We start from the raw sequence: 22,739 nt of genomic DNA on the forward strand, positions 1-22,739 counted from the left end.
CATGGCTGCCTTGATGTCCTAAATTGATTCAAAATGTTTACCTTTCATGGCCATTTTGATTTTGAGGAAGAGCAAGAAGTCACATGGTGCCAGATCTGGTGAATAAGCTGAATGAGGACACACTGTAATGTTTTTATTTGACAAATTGCCACATACCAGAAGCGATGTGTGACATGGAGTGTTATCATGATGGAGGATGATTTGCTGCACACTTTAAAACACACCTTCTCTCAACCGTAGCTCACACCCGACTGCATTGAACGAGTTAAAACTTGTCACACACTGTTGCGAAGGTTCGACACACTGCTTCATGTTTTTAAGATCCCTGCCTTTCCTTTGTATGGCACTTGGCAGCAGCCTTCACTATATTTTGTGATCACAACGAAAAGGCTCTATCTCACACATCACTTCTGGTACAGCAATTTCTGTCAGATAAAAACATTGCGGTGTGTCCTCTTCCACCTTATTCACTGGATCTGGTATCGCGAGACTTCTGGCTCTTCCTCAAAGTCAAAATGACCATGAAAGGTAAATGTTTTGAATTGATTTAGGACATTGAGGCAGCCATGACAGCGCAACTAAAGACACTCATGAAAGAGAACTTCCAGAACTGCTTCAGAAAGTAGCAAGAATGATGGGATCAGTGTGTTCGAAGCAAGGGGGAGTATTTTGAGAGGAATTAATGGCAGTGTCTTTTACTGTAATAATTTTATTTAAACATTCACTGTATTGTTCGATCACACCTTGTATCTTTTGGTGGGCCACCATTCAGCCCACTACAGTGATCATAATAGCATCTTAGTGCAGAACTAAATTCTTGGAACTCTCTTTAATGGGCCAGTCTCTTTTTAGTTGGGTCATCATCCATTCATTTAATAAATATTTAGTGAGCACCTAAAGCATGCTGTGTACAGAAATTGTGTATAGATTGATAAACAATTGTAAACACTTTATGCTTTGGGTGCGAGAGAGTGGTATTAATAATTACATTAGGAGAGCAGGCATAAACCAGGACTGTACCAGGCAAACCAGGACATATGATCACTTATGATTGCATATTGTTAGGCCAATAGAATGAAATAAATCAAGACCCTGCCTGCTAGTATTTTTCCCTTTGCCATTTCTCTTTTTCTAAGTCAAACATAGTGTTTGGTTTCTAAAAGTACTTACAGCTGGATAGTAGCATGACTGAGGTGATCTCATTGGACTTCACCAATATGGAGACCCCTTATACCTTTGGATGTTGGACTTGTAAGCTGGAAGTGGGAGGCTCACTTCAGGGCAAACTTTTCTATACTAGATAGGCTACGCATGCGCTTGAGTTTTAAATAGAGGAGGACAACTGATGCTTTCAGATCACGGTACTTCAGAATTTTTAAGAAAACTAAATGGGTAATGTTCATCTGCAACAAACGCTCCTGAAAGGTGATCAAGATTACTGGCTGCAACTTAGATGATAGCATCTTCAAGTTATATGCAATTCCTAGTATTCCTTTCTTTCCAAAATAATAGATCATATATGTATGCAAGTTACAAAGATTATTATTATGGGGATAATGCATCTACTCTAATTAAAAATTACTTGCAAACTTTGGTACTTTATAATTTTTACTAGTGACAATGCTTATTTACATCTTACAATGAAATGTGACCAAAAAGTGTGCTAAAACAATGCAGTTGAAAAAAATCATTGTTCTTGAAAATGCAAATTATTGAACTGAAATAGATACTTAAGCACAACAAAGTTACCTAATCATGTTTGAGAGGGCAAAAAGTACACATGTCTAGAGCATTGTGTGCATTAATAATAATTTGTAAAGTGCTTAAGTTTACAATTTAAAGAATGCTTTCATATGCAGGAGAAATATTCTTAGTTCCATTTCACAGATGAGGAAACTGAGGTTTAGCGAAAATAACTGACTTCTGCATATCTGTTTTTTAAAACTTTTATTCCAGTGGTTTTCCTCTACTTTATTCATCATCTCATAATAGAATACAGAATGTTCAGAATTAAACAAATTATAGTACTTGTTTAATGCCACTAAAGAGCTTACCCGAGTTTGAACAATATATATAATATGACCAGCTGTGATGGTTAATTTCATGTGTCAACTTGCCAAGGCCATGGTGCCTGGATATTTGGTTGAACATTTTAGGTGTTTTTGTGAAGGTGTTTTTTGAATGAGAGTAACATTTAAATTGGTGGATTTTGAGTAAAGCAGATTACTCTCCATAATGTGGGTGGGCCTCATCCCATTAGTTGAAAGCCTTAGTAGAACAAAGACTGATTTCCCCTAAACAAGAAGGCATTCTGCCAGCAGACTGGCTTTGGACTTGAACTGTAACTCTTCCCTGAGTCTCCACTGAAAGCCTACCCCATTAGATTTTGGACTCACCAAACCTCCACAATCATGTGAGGCAATTCCTTAAAATAAATCAAATTCTTTCCTCTCCTCCCCCTCCCCTTCCTTCTCCCCTCCCCTCCCCCTTCTCCTTCTTTCTCCTACCCTCTCCTCTTCCCTCCTTCTTTCCTCTCCTCCCCCTCCCCTCCCTTACCCCTCCCCTCCCATCCCCTCTCTCTCCACATCCTGTTGATCTGTAGGTTCTGTTTCTCTGGAAAACCCTGCAACTATTTGGAAAACTATTGTAATCAGGTAGGGTTGTCTTAGAGAGGCTAAACTTAATCTCATCCTCTTACTTTCTTTGGATGGTTGATGGTTAATTTAGAGGGCTGATCATTAAAAAAAGGAAAAAGAAAAAGAAAGAAAAGAAAAAAAAAAAGAAGGCTGATGATTTAAAAAGAATGCCTGCCTGGTCTTAAGTAATTTTTGAAGTGGAAGTACAGGTATGTAAGACATTTAAACACTCAATTACCAGGAGATGAGTTTAAAATGCCAGGCGATGGGTTATTTATGCTGTTGTTCTGAGTGTTTGTATGTACTGCAGTGGAATTCCGGTTCTGGATCATCTACTAACTTGTTTGAAAACTTAAGCAAGTTACTTATTTTGTATATTGGAATTACAGAATTTTCCTGGAGATATGCTATATGAATACGTTTCTCTTATATATTTTCTTTGAGGTTCTCTGATGAAAGAAGCATCAGTAATGCTAAGTACCAAGTATGACGACAATAATAACCATAATGATAATAATAATGCTTCAAAGCTATGCAGCATTATTTTTCTAAGTAGGCCAAAGCACTTTCCTCTGTCAGATCACAGTATCTTTAAGGGAGGCTGGTAAGGGGTAGGTTGTAGGATCGCAATTCCAGATGATGCAGCTGAGGCACTGAGATCTGTTATTAGGGTCTTGCCACATAAGTTGCACAAGGCAGGGTCTAGAAACCAGGATACAGTTCCCTGGCCAAGTACTCTTCCTTCTTTTAAATTTGTTTGCCGCGTATGTTTCCTGGGCTGGGAATTCAGGATCCCTGATTCTTCTTCAGATTTAGGCAGTAAAACAGAGTTGTACTTGTAAAGTACCAAATACTTACCGTTCCTTGGTTTAAATACACTCTGGTTGACAGTTACATTTTATTGTGGCTGATTAAATAAAGGGTGGAAAGAGAACATTTGTGAACCACCAAGGAACCCAATACAGAAAGCAAAGATACCACGGTGAACCAATGCTGATCCAGTTACCCAGTGCTGTCTCAGACTTGAATCTCTGTCCCAGAGCACAGCACATCTCCATTTTCACAGCTGAGCTCAGAGACTGTCCATAATTCCTCCCCTCCCTGAGAAGAGAGAGAATACCTGTCAGAGTATACACATCAACAGAATGTCTTAGTTTTCAATGTAGAATGGCAAACGAGAACAAAGGATTGCCCTTTATTTTCAGTTAATTCCTCTCAAGCATCACTTATACTAAAACTTCATATTTTGTTTTAGAAAGAGTTCTTATTCTTTCCTGGGCAGAACATTTTAAAAGTTTGTCTCCTTTCTGCATTCGTTTACTATGATTGCAAGCCAGAGATAAAATCCAGCTGGATCTGGGAAATAACTGGTGAGAAAGAGAATTAAATAAGAACTACATATATCAATGGTAAGTTTACTCACACCTTTCTGATTACAACTCACCTTTCCATATTGCACTAGAGCCAAAGGTCAAACACATATACAGTCATGCACTGCTTAACTATGGGGATACGTTCTGAGAAATGTGTTTTTAGGTGATTTTGTTGTTGTGTGATCATAGAGTGTGCTTACACAAACACAAACCTAGATATAGCCTGCTCCACACCTCAGCTACGTGGTATGCCACTGTCACATGTGTGGTCCATCATTGACCAAAACATCGTTACGCAGTGCATGATGGTATAATGGCAAACCACCAAATTAAAGCCATAGAGGAGAAAAAAGGACCAGAGTCATTTCAAGGCCCCAAAATTATGATTTCTGAGAAACTGGAGAATAGAGAATTTGGGAAAGAGACAAATTATTATTTATTTTTAATTACAGTGGTACCTCGGTTTTCAAACATAATCCATTCTGGAAGACCATTCGAGTTCTGAAACGTTTGAAAACAGCCAACAGCTAGGCCATAGGATCTTGCACTTGGCGGAAGCCGCGTGACATATTCAACTTCCGAGGCGTGTTCGAAAACCGAAACACTTACTTCTAGGTTTACAACGTTCGTAGACCAAAATGTTTGTCAACGGAGATATTTGAAAACCGAGGTACTACTGTATAGGAAAATAGGAAAAGATTTAATTTTGACAATCCCTGGTGTTTTTAAGAGAGGCAAAAGGATCATGATCTATGATTACAAAATGTACTCTGACTTCTCAAAAAACCAGAATATAACATAATAGAAGTCAAAGGGTAAAAACATTTCTTTCATTCAAGTCAGTGAAAACCACCACGAAGGGCCATCTAAACAGCCACTCCTTTGCTGTCATTACCATCTACAGACCAAAGGCAGTTCGTTGAGAAACGAATGCAACATTAGTTTCTGCTTCATGTCTGTTCTTCCTAGCAGTGTCTGGAACATTGTGATCATTCAAGAAACATTTGCTGAATTGTTAGTGTAGCACTAGTAACATAGGTCTCTCCCCAATAAGGCGCTGGGTAAACTCTAATAATAATTAACAAACACTAAGTGCTTATCTGTTCAAAAGTATTGTTTCACATGTGTACACTAACCCTAAGAGGTAGTTGATACTATTCTCTCACCGACAAGGAAGGTGCACAGAGAAATGAGGATGTGTCAGAACCAGGGTTTGAGTCTAGGCAGTAAGGATTCTAGAGCCCAAAAGCTGTAACACCACTTATACTGCCTCAAGTTAATCAGGAAAGAGCCCCAGGATAAGTCAATGTTAAATTAAACCAGAGCTGGATACCTGTCTGCCCCAAGAACTAAGATGAAGTGTGCCATTAGGTTGGAGAATTGCTATAGGTATCGGGAGATGGCTGATGGTAAGCCCTGGGAATCAGGAAGAGCCTCTCCTAGCTTATAGAGCGGGGCCAACACACTCACTCATACCCACAGCTTGGTTAGTGGAGCAGTAGATTTCAGAACATCTTGACTCCTTGTCTGTAGGAATCAAGGAGTCTGTACTCTTTGTGTTGTGTAGAAATTGCAAAATGAGAAAGTAGGGGGGAGAGACAGAGAGAGAGAGAGAGAGAGAGAGAGAGAGAGAGAGAGAGAGAAAGAGAACGAACAAAAACTGGCATGGCATGGTGGGAGCATGGGGTTGGGGGGAGATAGATCCAGGAGGCCAAGACTCAAAAGTTGATAAATACATTGTAGTGGAAGCATACTTGAATTCAGGGAGTTTGAAAACAGTCCCTTAAAATTCTGGTCCTAAAAAGCCTTGTTCCTTTTGATCACAGGAACAATATAAATACTAACAAGTAATAATTAACATGTTTTTTTAAAAAGCAACCTCTCTCAAATCAATCCTTTATGACAAAGACTAGAAGGGGAAGTGTATGAAATTTAGCTTGACTCAGAGTTTTTAATTTTATATAGTGTAAATATCTAAGAGACAATTAAGGAAGAAATGGCTGTGGGTAGACAAGGATAAAAAACAATTTTTTGACTGAAGAGGCCTGCCATCGCCCTTGGTCTAATTGCTGCATGGAGGTAACTGCTGATAGGTACCAGGTGAGGAGTAAGGGCAGCAGTTCATCCAAAAAAGGCCCGCTATCCCATTCATGTGCAGTTTTCCCTAGGGCTTACATGTCTGAGCCCTCAAGATATCAAGGAAGGAAGGGCACACAGGAGGTGAGGGGCACCCTCAAGTAAGCTGTGGAACAGATCTCATGAGCCTGGGCATCAATCAGTCTGCGTTAGAACAGAGGGATATAGTTTCCGAATTAAAATTTTCCTTTTTGTAGTTTTGTTGAACTTCATTTTGGAATCCATCATGTTTTAATAAAATTCATTATGGAAAAAAAAAACACCTCATGCACTACTAACAAGGAAAATTACCTACTATGAGCTAGGCATTCTGCTAAGGTGGTGGGGATATCGTAATGAAGAAGGCAGAAATGATCTCTGCTTTCATGTAGCTAAGTCTTTCGGGGAAGAAAGACACTGAAAAGAAATTAAAATATGAAGTGTAATGAAAGAGGAAGTATAAGTATGGGTATTAATGGAGAAAGCAATTAGACATAAACAGAAGAGAAATTCTCAGTGGAAAGAAATCAAAAGCCAAACTAAAAACCAAGAACTTTTAGGAGTGGGTGGGAATAGATGGAGACTCATGAAGCCAAGATTTTATTTGCTTGACTTAAAGTGGGTTGAGTATTTCAATTCGGTAAGGACCCTATTTTGTTTCCTTTCTGGGCCTTTGTCCAGAGAGTGACAGTGTTCTGAAAGCTTTGGTCTGAATCCAGGCTTTTATTATTTTTAGGGATTAATTAAAATTGTTATATACAACAGGGCTATAGAATGTGGGAGATGGGAATATTGTCCTGAAGAGCTCATAACCTGGTGGGAGAGACAATATATAAACACAGAAGAAATAAAAGAAGGCTGTTAGGAGCCTGTAAATGAATAAAGCCTTACAGAAGGCAGAGCAAGAAGTTGCTATGGGCAGGAATGATAGGGATGATGTTAGGTTGGAGACGTCCTGTTTTGGAACTTACTGGTGAGTTAGGACACTCCAAGACAGGGCTTAGTGTACAAGAATGGGGTTTAAAAATAGACCAGGATTTATCAACCTCATCACTATTGACATTTTGGGCCAGATAATTCTATTATAGGAGGCTGTCTTATGTGTATTTAGCAGCATCCCTAGCCTCTACCCACTACATCCAATAGCAACATTTCCCTCAAGTTGTGACAACCAAAAATGTCTCTTGGCATTACCAAATGTCTCCTAGGAGGCAAAAGTTATCCTCTGGTTGAGAACCACTGCATTAGACCCTGCCACCGTGCTGAGCCTGGCTAATGGCTGAGGGAGGTTCAGCAATACAGGGATTTGGCAGCCAAGATGGGTTGGATATGGTGAGATAAATAGTTGGCATCAAGATTACATTACTGGTATCTAGAAGGGGGATCTTGGACTCCAGAATGTTAGGCAAAAACTTCCCTTTCAGTATGAGACATATGGGGGTGAGTTGTCCTTGAGACTAAGTGTCCAATGATTAGGTCTACATAACTATTTCTGTGCTAACTGAAGAGGGAAGATAATTCCATGCTAAGTCTCACTCAAAGGGGAGATAAAAATCTACTTAAACATCTATCAGGGATCTAAGGTACTATTGTGTGAACATATACTATACCATAGGAGATGAGCAGGTTGAGCCGTGAACTAGGGCAGGTAGAAACATGTGAAACTTCACCTCCTTTAGCTTTGGGCTGATTCATTAGTATTAGGGAGCTAGATTAGATAACTTTTCTAACTCCAAAGTTAAATATATGAAATAAGACATTTTAATGCTTTATTGAATGCTGGGTATCCTAAACATGAATCAAATTTTATCCTTTCTTAAAGAATCTCACTCTAACACAGCAGATACAACTAACAATTCTAGAATATAATAATAATAATAATGTGAACAAAATAATGGGGGCTGTTTCTAATTTGAAAAAATTGGAAAGCTAGTGACATTTCCCAGACTCCTTTTTCAATTAGGACTCCAGGTGTGATCCAGTTCAATGGATCTTGTGAGAAATGAATTCAGAACGGAGCCATGTGAGGAGCTAGGAAAGAAACATGGGATCTAATTCATTTGTGTGGATTAGGCAGAGGTAATGCTTGTGACTCTGGAGCTAGCCGTTTCCTGTAAACAGTAGTAGTAGTAGTAGCAGCAGCAGCAGCAGCAGCAGCAGCAGCAGCAGCAGCAGCGGGAATGCACTTCTGCAGTGAGCAACAATGGCAGCCTCTTCCTACAGCAACGGTAGAGGGGACAGTTCTAATCATGTGTAGAAATAGAGTGGTTGTGAGGGCAGGAGGTTGTGCCAAAAAGTTGGACTTTGCTTCTCCAGGCCTTTCAATGATTTTGTAAGCACTCGATTCCTTATTTTAAATCTCTTTGTACCTAAACTAGACTGGATTCTGTGTTATGCAATGAACACTGACTGATGCAGTAATAAGAAACGTTGTAAACACCTGACTTTCCAGGAAATGAGAATGTGGGATGAGTTATCTGACCTGGATGTATCTGAAGGTGGTGAATAGCTGGTTACTATTACTAGAGACTGGTAGCCCATGATATGCGTGGAGAAACAGTATTTAAATTATCACCTGTGGATTGCTAAATTAGTAAAATGTAAGACAGAGACCATCTCTACCATCACATGGAGAGAGTCTCCCCGGGAATAAAGACAACAGAGGAAAGCAGAGCCAAGAGATGGCAAGGGAGAGAATCTTTCTGACATAATTTGAGTCACTGGATCCAGGTCTGTCTATCTTGTCAGTTGCATGAGAAAATAGATTCCATTTTTGTTTTAAAAAATTATCATTTGTAATGAAGTGCCTATGAAAGGCAAGGCTCTGGTGAACCAACTGGCTACTGAGTTAGACCACTATGAAAGGCACAAGAAATACAGGGCAGGGACTGTACTGGTCGCTTCTAACTGCTAGAAAATGTAAAGAAAATTATAGTTTCAAGATTTCAAATTTTTAGCATAGGGCATGTTTAGAAAACCTGGGGTTTTCAATGACTGCCCTGAAACATACCTTATCTTCTGTAGCCACAGGTCTAACACACCAAAAATTAGAAGCAGAATCTTCTTCAGTAAAACACCGGATTACTACAGAGGTAGAATTAACAGCCTCACTTGATCTCTGATGTGGAAATTAGGGTACTGACTGTAAAAGAATGGTACTCTCAAAGTGGTGTCCTGTGCTGTCAAACTCCACTGAATGTCCCGTCTTCAGAAGTAGCTCCCTTCTTCCCCTGATGAGGCTGGTCTTAACCTTTCTTGAAAACCTTATGGTAACCAGTTTCTAAGAAGGCCCCAGTGATTTGAACCTCTCAGCATTAAATGCCCTGGTGCAATCCCCTCCTACAAAGAATAGGGCTGACCTGTGTAACCTATAGGATATTGCAGAAATGGTAGTGTGTGATTGCTGAGGCTAGCTCATAAAAGATATTGTACTTTCCACTTTGCTATTAGGTCTGGGGAAAGCCAGATGCCATGTTGTGAGGACACTCAAGCAACATTATAGAGAAGCCCACATGGCAAAGGAACTGGGGCCTCCAGCCAACAATCAGCACTAACTTGCCAGGTATGTGAGTGAGCCATCTTGGAAGTAGATCCTCCAGCCTCATCAAGCCTTCACATAACTGTGGCCCCAGCTGACATTTTGACACCAACCTCATGAGAGAAAACTGCGCCAGAACCACCCAGCTATGCCATTTCTAGATTCTGGACCTACAGACTCTGTGTGAAATGGTTTGTCATTTTCAGTTGCTAAATTTTAGGTGGTTTATTACGCAATAATAGATAATGCAGATCTCATCTTGCACAGGGATACCAATTTTTCCTCCTTTCCCCCCTTGGCTCCTCTCACTAACTCCAGACGTATAAATTGAGTCAGATCCTAGCATGCTCTAGGGGACCAATTTCAAAGTAAATCTGAGAAGAGAAAGATTATTTGCCAGAAGAAGGGCAAGACTTTACTTCATTGCATTAGCAAAGAGCTGGGGAATATGTGTAGGAATAGCTTCTGAGGGTGTAAGACCAAGGAAAGAAAAAACTATTGATAACAGAATACTTACCAGATATTTCAGAGTCAGTGTATCAGTTCAGGTATCTAGGAGTGGTCTAGTTATGCTAAGTTAATTAAAAATGATTCAACTGGTAAATGAAACCAAATAAAGTTGGGTTGCCATACATTTCTTGACATAGTGTTAAAAGACAAGCTCCAATGATTTGTGAAAACAGCAATACTGAAGAGGGCTGTTATTTGTATTGGATCATCCACCCTTAACTATGTTCCCAAAAAGGGCCTAGAGCATACCTTCTCATCACCCTACGGCATGAAGAAATAGATGAGGACATCACTGTAATGACTGTCCTCTGGGGATGAAAGTTGCATGCGTTGCACTGAAATGGAATTTCTAATTTCAGTGATGGTGAGGGACCCTGAGGTGGCAGAGGCCAGAGAGAACATAACTGCCAGAGACACAGTGGGCACAATTATCAAGGCAAAGTAGTTTCAGAGTGGTAACTAAAATGTTTCACCTACAGAGATCTTTGGTGGTGCTGAATTGATCATGGTCAACAAACTCTAGGCTGGGAAAATAAAGGCCTGACTAGAGATACCACTAAGAGTAATAGCCTTCACCCATTTCCTAGTCCTGGGAAGTTCACACACCCGGGGCCCTTGAATACAGAGTATGCTAGGTACCTTTGAGAAAAGACCTTGTGATAGCATCGAAAGTATGTGTAAATATTTCTCTCAACCTTTCCTCAAAGGGACACACAACTGTTTGCTGGAGTAAAACTATGTGGTGTGTGTGTGTGTGTTTTGGACCAGCAGGAAGGGAACATTTTGCAAAGTTAGGGTATCGTCCTATAGCAGGGATTAGCAGACTGAGGGCCAAACCTGGCCCACATCCTGTTTTTGTATAGCCTTTAAGAATGGCTTTTACATTTTTTAAAGGTTGTAAACAAAAACAATGAATATGTGAGATAGCATATGTGGTCTTTAAAGCCTGGAATATACTACCTGGCCCTTCACAGGAAAGTTTGCCAACTCCTGTCCTACAGCATTATGTGTTGTGGACTAACAACCAACATAGAGTGCTGTTTCACCCATATCGACAATATGTGAGCTGGGGAACCCAGGAGTGAGACACTTTCCACTACTATACATAGTGATCCACTCATAAAATGTTTGTCTTCCATCCCAACAACTTTGAGTTTTGCCCATTTAAAGGTGTAAGTATTCAAGGGAGGAATGCTCTCCCCAGAAAACCCAACAATGGTTCCACGTAACTGGAAGTTTATACTATTAGTTGACATTGGAACAATAGGAAAAAAAAGAGGTTACACTATTGTCTGGGATGATTAATCCTTGATATCAAAGGGAAATCTGATTGTTGCTACATAATGGGAACAAGGACGAGAATGTCTCGAACCCCAGAGATGCTGAGTCACATACTAGTTTGCCACGTACAGTGGTAAAAATTAATAGGAGACTATAGCAATCCAATTCAAGCAGAACCAAGGACTCATTCCTCAGGAATGAAGACCACCACATCATGTGAAAACCTCAACCAGCTGTGGGGGCTGGCAAAATGAATATGGAATTGACGATGATTAAACAGATCCTGAAGACCAATTGTAGAAATGAGGATGTAGTAACTACTCATCTCTTTTGTTCTATTTTGTATGTTTATTAATATATATATGTTAATCATGCCCATTGACTAGTTCATATAAGGTATATTTGTAGTTTAGTTAACGATATTTTACTAAAGTTAATTTATTTTTATAATTATACTATATTTATACAAGATGTTAACATCATAGGAACCTAGGTGAAGGGCATTTGTACTATTTTTGTAACTTTCCTGTGTCTAAATTAATTTCAAAGTAAAAAGCTAAAAAAAGCACAATTATCATGAAAACATACAGAATATATAATTTAGAAATACATAAAGTAAAATGTGAAGTTTTAGATGCAACTAGGCAATACAAAATAAGGTGTACTTACATGTTTGATTGTTGTTTTTCTTTTTAATGTAAATGACATTAAATATTTCTTCTAAATTACACTAGTCATACCAGGAATTTTTCTTCTATCATTTCTTCAATTTTGCTTCCCTAAAGTTCTCTCTTATCTCTTCTTTGGAATTATGAGAAACATTGGAATCTCTGGGTTTATCTTGTTTCTTAATGTTTCTTAAATCGCCTCTCCCCCGGTATCTTGGTTCTTTTGGAGTAATTCCTCAGCTTATTCTTCCAGTTTTGCTAATTTGCTCTTCATCAAAGTCCATTTGTTGTTCAAACCATCTTTTAACAATCTTTGACTAGTTCTTTTATATAAAAGTTAGATGCAATATTCTCTCACATTCTGTATATTAAAAAAAAAATACATGTAAATGTGCTTAGAACAATGCCTGATACTACACCCAGTATTCACTAAATAATTATTTCCAAGAGCCGCCTCTATTTAATAACTGTTTGCTTGGGTGTTCCTTTATTTGCTGATTGATGTCACCTTTCCATGGTATTGGTCTTCCTTGGGTATTTGGTGATTCTTGATTTTGTTCTCATCTTGGTATTCCTGTGCACATGTCACTGTTTCTATTTACCATAGTTTTCTCTGGTGATTGAGGGATGGGATTAAATGTAATCTTGGACAGGGTATGCCAGTGACTAATATTCTGGGTGTGAAATTAGGATTCCTTTCCTGGATGTAGCCACATAGGGTACTACCTGGCTTATCTGCCCTAAGTTTCCAGAGTTACTGTACCAGCCTGGGGGCAAATACCATTCCAGGGTACTCTTAGCTTTGAAGGGTCAATGGAGGAAGAAGCCAACACAGCTAGAGTTTTCAAATTCCATTCCTCAAACACTTACCCTTTATGGTTGCCCTTTATGGTTAAGATGTTCTGCCCTTCCTCCACCCTTACACTCCCAACTCTGTATCCATTGCCTCTGAGCTTGGTCTGACTCTTGCTCTGCCAGTGTGATCCCATCTGCCCTCTGACTTTCAGGGAATCTTTAACATTCCAAATCTGCTGGTAATCTTGGGCTCCAATAATCTTGGGCCATGCTTTTTTTTTTTAAACAGCTCTGTGCCTGGGTGACCTGGTAAACTCTGATTCATACTTCAAAACTCAAAGTATTTTTTCTTCTTCGATTCATATTTCTTTAACCGTATTTTTTTCTGAATTTCTGTAGCTTCTGTATACACCATTGTTATTTACAAATGTCCTTCCCTACTAAACTGAATTAACAAATGAAAGTTATGCTCTTCAAATCTATTAGTAACACTAGTGTATCCACCAGATTATTTTCTTTAGATGGTTTTGCTGAGAGGTAATTTATACTTTGCATGCTTTAAAAAAAATACAAATTCTGGTATCACTGAAATTTGGAATTTACAAGTACCATGCATGGACCAAGAATGAAAAAGGTTTAACTTGTCCTATCTATATATGAAGAAAATGATTAGGATGAACAATCCTAGGAAAAACAATTAGGATGGAAATGGCTTATTCTATCCTAGAGGATAAATGGATTTTTAACACTTTAGATTTATTTTAGACAAATTTATGATAACTCTACATTATTTCTATGTATTCATTGGGAGAAGAGTCATAGATGGAAACACTGTGGGTTTTGTAGTCAGGCAGATGTGATTTGGAATCTCAGGTTTGCTATTTATTAGCTTTGTAAAACTGGATAAGCAACTTGAACACTCTGTGAGTGCGGGAGGCAGCCTTCTAAAATGGCTCACCATGATCTCTACCTCCTGGAATTCATGCCTCTGTGTAATACTCTCTCCTCCTGAGTGTGGGCTGGATCTTTGTTTTTTTTCCTCCTTCTTTTTTCCTTTTAAAATAATCAACAGTTTATTTTTCATAGTTCTTTTGGAGGCTGGGAAGTCCAAGATCAAGGTGCCAGCAGAGTTGGTGTCTGTTGAGAGCCTGCATCTTGGTTCTCTAGCGGTTTGCTTTTAATGAATTGAACACAAGAAAAGTGATGGGATAACCCTTCCAAAATTAGATTATAAAAGTTTGTGATGTCTCTTTCTGGCACTCTCTCCCTTGCTCACTTTGATGAAGCCAGCTGGTGTGTTGTATCCACACACCACATCTACAGGTCCGATCTACATACCCATTCAGGCAGAGGCATAGGGGACTTGGACTTGCTATTGCTGTCTGACGCAGGGGTGGTCACAGACACAATTTCACTTTCTTCTCATAACTGAATTGAATTGTAAGAGTGTCCCCTGAGAATTTTAGATTTGATTGGTAGTGTTGAAAAAATAACATTGGGAAAACAGGGAATAAATTATTCCTCTTTTACAAATAAAGAAACTGCGAGTCAGAAAACTTAAGTGACGTCCAAGCTTCTACAACTAAAAAGTGTCAGAACTGAGATTTGAACCTAGTCTTTTCCCATCATTACCATGTTAATTCAACACTTATTTAATAAACAACTATTAAGTGCCAGGCATTATTCTAGGTCCAGAGAATAGGAAGGTGAATAAGTAAGTCAAAGTTTCTGCCCTCATGGAGTTTATAGTCCCTCTCTTACTAGAAAATTGGAAATAAGAATTTAAATATTTTATTATTAATTCCTGTTAATTCTGGATTAGTGTGTTTTTAATATTTTATGACTTAGGAATGCAATGTTTATTTTATCAACTTTGTCCTGATGTAACTAAATTTCACTAGCAATAGCAGTGATGTAATACAGGGCAGAGGCATGCTTGTTTCAGTATTTGACTGGCTAAATACTAGATAAATGCTCCATATATACACAAAACAATTTATTGATTTTCGTAACAGGGTTTGTGTCTTGAACTTCAGGCCTTTGTTTCATCAGCTCTGTTCATTTGTCATGTTTCAGTATAAAGTTTAGTCAATGAAAGTCTGCTTTTTATTTTGAGCACAAAATTAAGCAAAAATAGAGTAGGTACAGTTTATTGGTGTTGCACACTTTAAGGAGTGTTGGATACTGTGAGAACCTAATTGGTAGTCATTTTCTTGTAAAATTAGTTTAAGACTCAGAACTTCAAGCCCACAACAGTCTAGAGCTCTGTTGTATTTGACTAGGCACTGAAGCTTTGAGAATAGCTTGTTTTCTGACAGTTTGACTTGCAGAAAAAATATTCTTTCCAAAGCTTTCCTGAAAAAGGATGTTGGCATAGTTCCTGATGACAGCTGTTTGATCGATTTTATGGTGCTTTGATGTGTTATACAGTAGTCCTTTCTTATCCAAGGTTTCACTTTCTACAGTTTCAGTTCTCCGTGGTCAACTGTGATCCAAAAATATTAAACTCCAACCATCGACATCGTCTGCTCCTGACATCCAACCATCAACAATCATCATGGATCCATGATCCAGGATCAACTGAAGCAGATGATCCTCCTTCTGACATATCAGAGGTCTGTAGTAGCCTAATGCTACATCACAATGCGTCATTCACCTCACTGCATCTCATTATATAGGCATTTTATCATCTCATATTATCACAAGAAGGGTGACTGCAGTAAAGTATTTAGAGCGCGATCACATTCACGTAATATTACACTATACTTATAATTTGTTCTATTATATAGTTGTTAACCTCTTACTATGCTTAATTTATAAATTAAACTTTATCGTAGGTATGTATGTATAGGGAAAACAGAATATATAGGGTTCAGTACCATCTGTGGCTTCAGGCATCCACTGGGGGATTTAAAATGTATCCCCCTCAGATAAGGGGGATATACTACTGTATGTATATTTAATAAAAGCTCTGGCAGCTACTTGAAAAGTGAATTGCTGGTAAGGTAGATATATTCTAGAGAAATCTTTAATTACTGGCTCTTAAAACAGCTTGAGTAAAAAAATGGTGAATGAACATTGCTGAGTGACCCTGGGAGCCTTTTAAGTCTAAAAACATTTGAGGCTTTGACAATATTCCATGACTTTTTAGTTCTTATAAGAGATGATGTCTAACCTTTTCATTTGCAGATGTAGAATAGCAAAAATAACATTTTGCATTTTAAAGGTCCTTTTCTAAACCCAAAGTACCTCCTAAGTATTAGGCAATTAATTTTTCCATAGCTGTAACATGATTATATAACCTACTGCAGAATTAATTGCTTAACACCTGTGAAGTGCTCTGGACATCCAGAGTGATTTTTAACATATTTAGTAGAATGGAAAAAAGCTTTGGAATAAAATTTTAATCTGTCATTCCAAGTCAACCCAGTGTTGCAGCAATCAGACCAGTTTCCCTTACATATTTTGGGTAGGGAGCAAGGGCTACTGCTTTATATGAAGTCTTCAAATCATCTGGTGAAGGAAGTTGAAAACTTAAGTTAAAAAATAATTCCAACAGTGAAATTTCCAAGGGTTGAGTCCCTTTTACTCCTCTACTCACTAAGAATTCTGGGATCCTCTTCCTCGAGGACAAAGGAACAGTGGGGAAGAGTTAACGGCAGCAAAAAAGACATGGTGGTAACAGCCAACTTGAAGAGTTGGAAGAGGCTTGGAGACTCAACAGTCAGCCCTTTACTCAGTGAAACATACTGAAAGCCAAATCTGGACATTTTTATAGATTATGGGCCTTTGTTTAATGTACTACATTTTCTTATTACAAAAGATAATCACCATTAAATTTTGCATGCTCCAACTTTAGATAGTTGTCAAATTTGTGCCACAAAAAGTCTAATGTGGTATCATCTGGGATACAGAGGTCCAATGTATGTTCCCTGCTCTTAAGAATGGAGATGGAGAATCTTTCAATTAATATGCACATTTTCCAAAGTGGAGTCTCTGAAGTTCTGGTTCTCCTTAGAAGTAATGAAGGCCCCAGTGTCATCTAATCTTTCAGCTCTTCAAGTCTATATGAGTAGATGTTATATCTGTACTAACAGATCTAAAATACCCATTATAAAGCTCTCCCCTTGATGCCCTCACACATTTACATACACCCCTTGGAGGTGGTAACCTCATCCCTACTCCCTTCTCTTGTTTGAGAACCACAATGGCTTCCCATTGTACTTGAAATAAAACCCAAACTCCTTATGTTAGCCTTTAATACCCTATGTAATCTGGTTCCTCTGACAACTTCTATCATACTCATAGTGCTCTTTATTCCAGACATACTAATGTTTCTATTCCTCAAACACACCAAGTTCTTTCTATATCAGGATGCTAGCACTTTCCTTTTTTTCACCTGAATATTCTTTCCCCGATCTTCATTTGACTGGCTCCTTATCATTCAGGCTTCAGCTCAAATGTCACTTTCTTGAAGGGACCTTCTCAGATTAAGTCAGTTAACACTCTTCATTACTCTAACATTAATCTGTTTTATTTTCTTCATAGCACTAGTTTGTCTTTCCCACCTGAATATAAATTCTTTGAGAGTAAATTCTTTACTCCCTTTTTGTTCTTTAGTATTACTATGGATTTAGTCTAAATGTGTTTTTTCCCCCCACCATGTTTATAGAATTTTAGGGAGGTAGAGTCAGATGTAGGCATTTAGGTCATCGGTTTAAACTTGAAGTCCCAGCTTGTTTGGGAAAAGGTTTATTTTGCTCAAAGGTATTTGTCAAGAAAGTCATGCTAACTGTAATATAAGATTTTGCCTTGTCAACATAACTCTTCTGAGAAGTTAAGACAATCCGTAGAGAACTTGTTTACAACTTTGACAGAAAGCAACTTTTAAGATAGAGGACTACTCAAACTATTCATGGCTGATTATTCCCCCTACAAAGCATGTGACTTACTAAATTTTAAAAAAATTCCATCAGATTTATCAGGGTCTTCAACAAATTAAAGGAAAAATGAACAGCTTTGTTTTCAAAATTAATTTCTTTCCTTTTTTTCTGTTTTTTTCTTCAAGGTTACTTTCTAATTTGAATTAGATACCTGATTTCATTAGTCCAGCCAAAGCTATTAACTAAAATCTACATATCATCCAATTGTTCCACTAAGAGAAATAAATGGCATTTAATGATATTAATACTGTCAAAATATGTGCTGATTTAACCTTCAGTCTATAAAATATCAGTGGCAGAGTTTTGAGTGATAACACTATGGTAGATGGCTGAATAACCAGAGATCAGACTTAGTTTGGGATGGTACTCATCACTGCAGCTAAGTTTACCAATAAATTCCACTTTTATACTGCTTTTCCTTTAGACCCCTACATTAGTTAGGACGATTTTGCCTATGGTAATACAAAACCCAGTGTAAACTCTTGTAAACAATAAAGGGCATTTACTGGCCTAGGTAACAAAAAAATTAAAGGCAGGATAGTGATCAAGTGTGGTTCAATCAGGGCTCTGGTTTAATTTCTCACTAATTTTTTTTGGCTCTGTCTTCCTGTTAGCTTTATCCCCATGCTGACAGCTAGAGAGCTGCAGCAATTCCAGGTCTCTCAAGTATACAGGACATTTATCTCTTCCTTAAGAGTAAGGAAAACCAACTTTTCTCAAAGCCCCTATAATACTACCCTTGTTTTTCACTAGCCTGTATTGGGTCACATGCTATTCCTGTGGCCATAATAATACTATGCCTTCATAGGCGAAGATCCAGGTTCCTGACCAATGTTTTTTTTTAAGGGCAATGGCATTATATTCACCAGTGTTTTTCAAACTGGTGGATCATAACCCAAGAATGAATCATGAATGGTCTTAATCATCATTTAAAAAATAGATTTGAGATTGCATTGCACATATGGTGAGTGCTGTTTTATGAAAGATTTTATGTTCACACATATACACATCTGGATTATAATGTAAAATGTTTCTTGTGAATTGAGTTTAAAAAATGGCTTGAAAGCTACTATCTTAGATAAAACTCTCAATGTTGAAGTGGGGTCAGATTTTAAGTACATGAATTATGCAGGGAAGAACAAGATACTTGAAAGGAAATCACAGTATGATTTGGGAGAGGAAAACAGATGCTGGGGAAATAGCAATTTCCACTGCAACTTGCCTGACATTTCAGTTATTATTTAATCTATATGGGATTTTAATATAGTCATAACCAAACATTTTAGTTTTTTTAATGTTTCCTAAGTTTCAAAGTACATCTATCTCCCTTCTGAAAAAGCACTTCATTTCTTCCATCCAATAAGTATCCATGATGAGGGAATTTATATATTTTATCATTTGGTTGATGGAAATTATTATGGTAAAAGACTCATTGAAAAAGCTTGGCTTCTAAGGAAAAACCATTTATATTTCAAATAACTGAACACATCTTACCACCACTCTAATCTTTATTTAGGTTTAAATTTTTATCTTATTTCACAAGAACTTTAGGGTTCCTTCTAAAATTCAACCCCTTTCATTTAATAAATGAAGAAACTAAGGCCTAGAAGGGACGAATTTATCTAAGGCAGTTAATTAGCTATAGAACACAAACACAAGTCTCTTGACACCTGCTTCAGAATTCTTTCCCTTATACTAATCAACAGTGCAGTTATACTAACTTTAAAAGGTGAAATAACAAACATGCTTAAATTTCAGAGGCACCTAGATTTATATAGCTGATAGATTCAAGAGTTATAGGTGAATTATATTTTGGGGAATAAAATTGCGTTTTTAAGGCACAGGGGAGATTAAAGAAATGTTGAAGTCTTTGAAAGGCAAGTGACTGCCTTATATGTTTAAATTAGGCTAACGATTTTGAAGCTAATTTTCATGTTATAGAATGAACTGTATTTCATATAAATACTTTACGTGTTAAGCTAGGGAATTGATTCACTGAGCAATTTTGTATGATTAGAAATTTGCCAAGTTCTATGAAGGATTCAAAAAAAGTCTCAGCTACAAGAGATTATAATTTGTATATTTAAATATGTATGGTAATAGGGCAATGTTGACATAGGAAAAAAATCCTTATTAAGAAATCAAAGCAATTTCAAATGCTTGAAATATAGGGATGAAAACTGGGAAAGTCCTTTTGGGTTGGACACATTAGAGGAATTTACTGTTTCATGCACAGGCAGGAAGGGTAGCTGTCATTTGAGGGTGCCATGAGAATATCTAGTCCCCACTATCTCTATTATTCAGTAGAATGCCACTCATTTCTTTCCTTAAGAGTTGTTTTCTTTTGTGTGAAAGGGTTTATCAAAAGCTTCCCTCTAGCTCCATGTAGTGTTTCTAGTATTTGTAGCCTTAGAGAACACTGGCAAAAGAGTAAACAAAGGGCTTTGAAAGTACAAAAGGGAGTGTGACAGTGCTCAAGACTTTGTTTGCTTTGGTTTTACTTAAAGGCCGATTCTTAAGGGCAGGTAGGGTTTAACTGTAAAGAAAAAGATCTCTTGCGATTCAGTCATGGTACCTGCAGGTTAGGGTAGTAAGTTGCTGTCTGGCACTAAACTTGCCTAACATCCAGTAGGTACCAGGCCCACCTTCTGGGGCTAAAATTCCAGTCACTAGCTGTGCACGATATTCATAGGTTAATCCTGAGAGGTGAGAAGTTGGCATCAAGAACCAGGTTGGGTACTGTCAGCATTAAAGAGATCTAGTAGCAGATAGCAGGATCCCAGTCAACAAACATACTTGGGTTTAAATGCAGGAATCTAGACTTTTAGAAGTTATGGGAAAATTGGAAAGGCCAAGAGGTCTTATATCTCAAGAGGCTGAAATCCTGGAGAGACGACCTAATGAAGGGCTCAGGTACAGCAATCACATAAGGGGTCTAGTTATCAGACTCGAGGTATCAGTCAAACATAGACATTATGACATCATACATGCTTTTCGAACTAGAGTAGATTTAATTCTGGGATTAATTGGCAAAAAGTATTGCATGTATAACTTATGATGATGAATCTTTTTGGAGAATTTTACTTGAAAGCAATTCAAATCCCCGTTTATATATTTTTGTATTAAAATAAGCATATTTTGAAGTAGACAGCAAATTTTGGTTGAATCTAAAGGAAAAAAAACACAGAATTTCAAAGAAATGTCCAGATTTTAGTAAGAAGTTTTAGCTATACTCCCGTCACTATTTGATGCTTAGAAAAACTTGAAAGGCAGTAACTGCAAAAAGTACTGCTACTTTAAACTAAGTTCTGCTACTTCTTGTGTGACCCCTGGCAAATCAAAAAATTACATATCCCTCGGGATTGTTGTAAACATTATAGGTAACATACAGGGATCTAGTAAGGTATCTGACAGATAAATAGGTGCTTAATGTGACAAAGGGGAAAAAAACCTGGGCTAGAAATGCTTAATCTTGCTGCCTCAGGTTAAGTCAGTTACTGTCACCTGGAGGGCTATTGAGTTTCCAGAGAATAAAAACTCAAGGCTAGAAATATGAGTGTGGAGTGAAATTTAACTGGGACATAGATGGATATGGCAGGGAATTCATATATGTTGCGTATATATTCCTGATCAACCACTGTTAGTTTTTTATACATTCGCATTTAATGATAATAACCCTTTAAACAAGGCATAATTATGATCTTACAGATGAGATAACTGAGGTTCAGGAAGGCTCAAGTGCCCAGTGTTAAACAGCTAGTTGAGCCGTGGAGCAGGTGCCTGAACCTAGTGATTCTACCACATTCTGCCTTATAATAGAGGTGCTCCTATGCCACTAAATGAAAGATAGGTTTGAATAAGTGAGATTAAATGGCTATCTGCAGTAGCTCTTGATTACAGGAGTACACAAAATATTTAACACTGAGTTGAGCTGTGTTGTGTGATGTGAAATGGAGAAAGAAGCCTAGAGACAGGAATGTCAGAACATTTTCATAATATTCTAAGAATAAATTGATAGAAGTTTCAAGTCTAATCACATTCAAGTACAGTGAAGCCTTATTAATTTAGACTACAGTGTATGGAATTTGCAATAACATATATAGAAACTGAGAAACAAAGCAAATATCTGAAAATGTTTATACTTCTTCCCTTCTACCCCCAAAATAGTTCAGCTTGAATCAGAGCTGTGACATTCCTTAGTGACTTCTGCGTAACTTCTAAGTAATAGAGGAACTGAGCCCCTCAAAACAAAGGGTAGCATTCTGTAAATGTGCAGAATATACAAATATAAGTCACCATGCCCTATTCCATTTTTTGTTGTTCACCTTCGCCAACATATTTTCCTTTATTAAGCATCTACTCCAGTAAAGCCTTTTGCCAACAATGGAGACGTAGCGCTGGATAAGAAACTACAAGAGGTCAGTCCTTTAACACTGGAAATCATAAGACTACCAAGCAGTTCATATTTCAGACAGACACAAAAAATAAGGCCAAAATAGAAAGGTGTAAGTCAAAGTGATGAAAAGCAAATAGGAATTTGTCAGGAGGAAGGGGAAGGGACAGTTTTAGACCTGAGGCATGAAACAATGTAATATGTATGTTTAGGGAATGGCAAGAAATTCCATGTGACTGGCGGGCTGCAGCATAGACATAGCTTTGAAAGATAGGTAGGGATTAGATCCTAACGAGCGTTTGTTATGCTAAGGACTTGGGGCTTTATCATGTGGATAAACATTTCCCACAGTTATGACCATGGAATCCTTTGAAATTATAATGTGAAGAAATATCAATAATACATGTTTAAATTTTTGATTCTTTAGTTTTCTTAAAATCTAAGAAATATAAAAAATTTGAATAATTTTTTTTAACACCCCAAAATG

General features: G+C 37.7%; 1 long non-coding RNA gene across 4 annotated transcripts in view; it reads left to right on the forward strand.

Moving 5' to 3' along the window:
• Window positions 1-22,739, forward strand: part of LOC109446121 (uncharacterized) — a 267,895-nt gene that overhangs the window by 8,042 nt on the left and 237,114 nt on the right. For 2 of the 4 annotated variants that reach the window (XR_012497513.1, XR_012497515.1), the window contains exons 2-3: window positions 9,575-9,686; window positions 15,382-15,531. This is a non-coding gene — a long non-coding RNA (uncharacterized LOC109446121). Of the gene's footprint in view, window positions 1-9,574; window positions 9,687-10,531; window positions 10,628-15,381; window positions 15,532-17,984; window positions 18,105-22,739 lie in introns of those variants that run through there. The other 2 variants (XR_002137149.2, XR_012497514.1) reach the window with 2 other exon arrangements.

Source organism: Rhinolophus sinicus, linkage group LG06 (genome assembly GCF_036562045.2).
Source record: "Rhinolophus sinicus isolate RSC01 linkage group LG06, ASM3656204v1, whole genome shotgun sequence".
Classification (NCBI taxonomy): domain Eukaryota; kingdom Metazoa; phylum Chordata; class Mammalia; order Chiroptera; family Rhinolophidae; genus Rhinolophus; species Rhinolophus sinicus.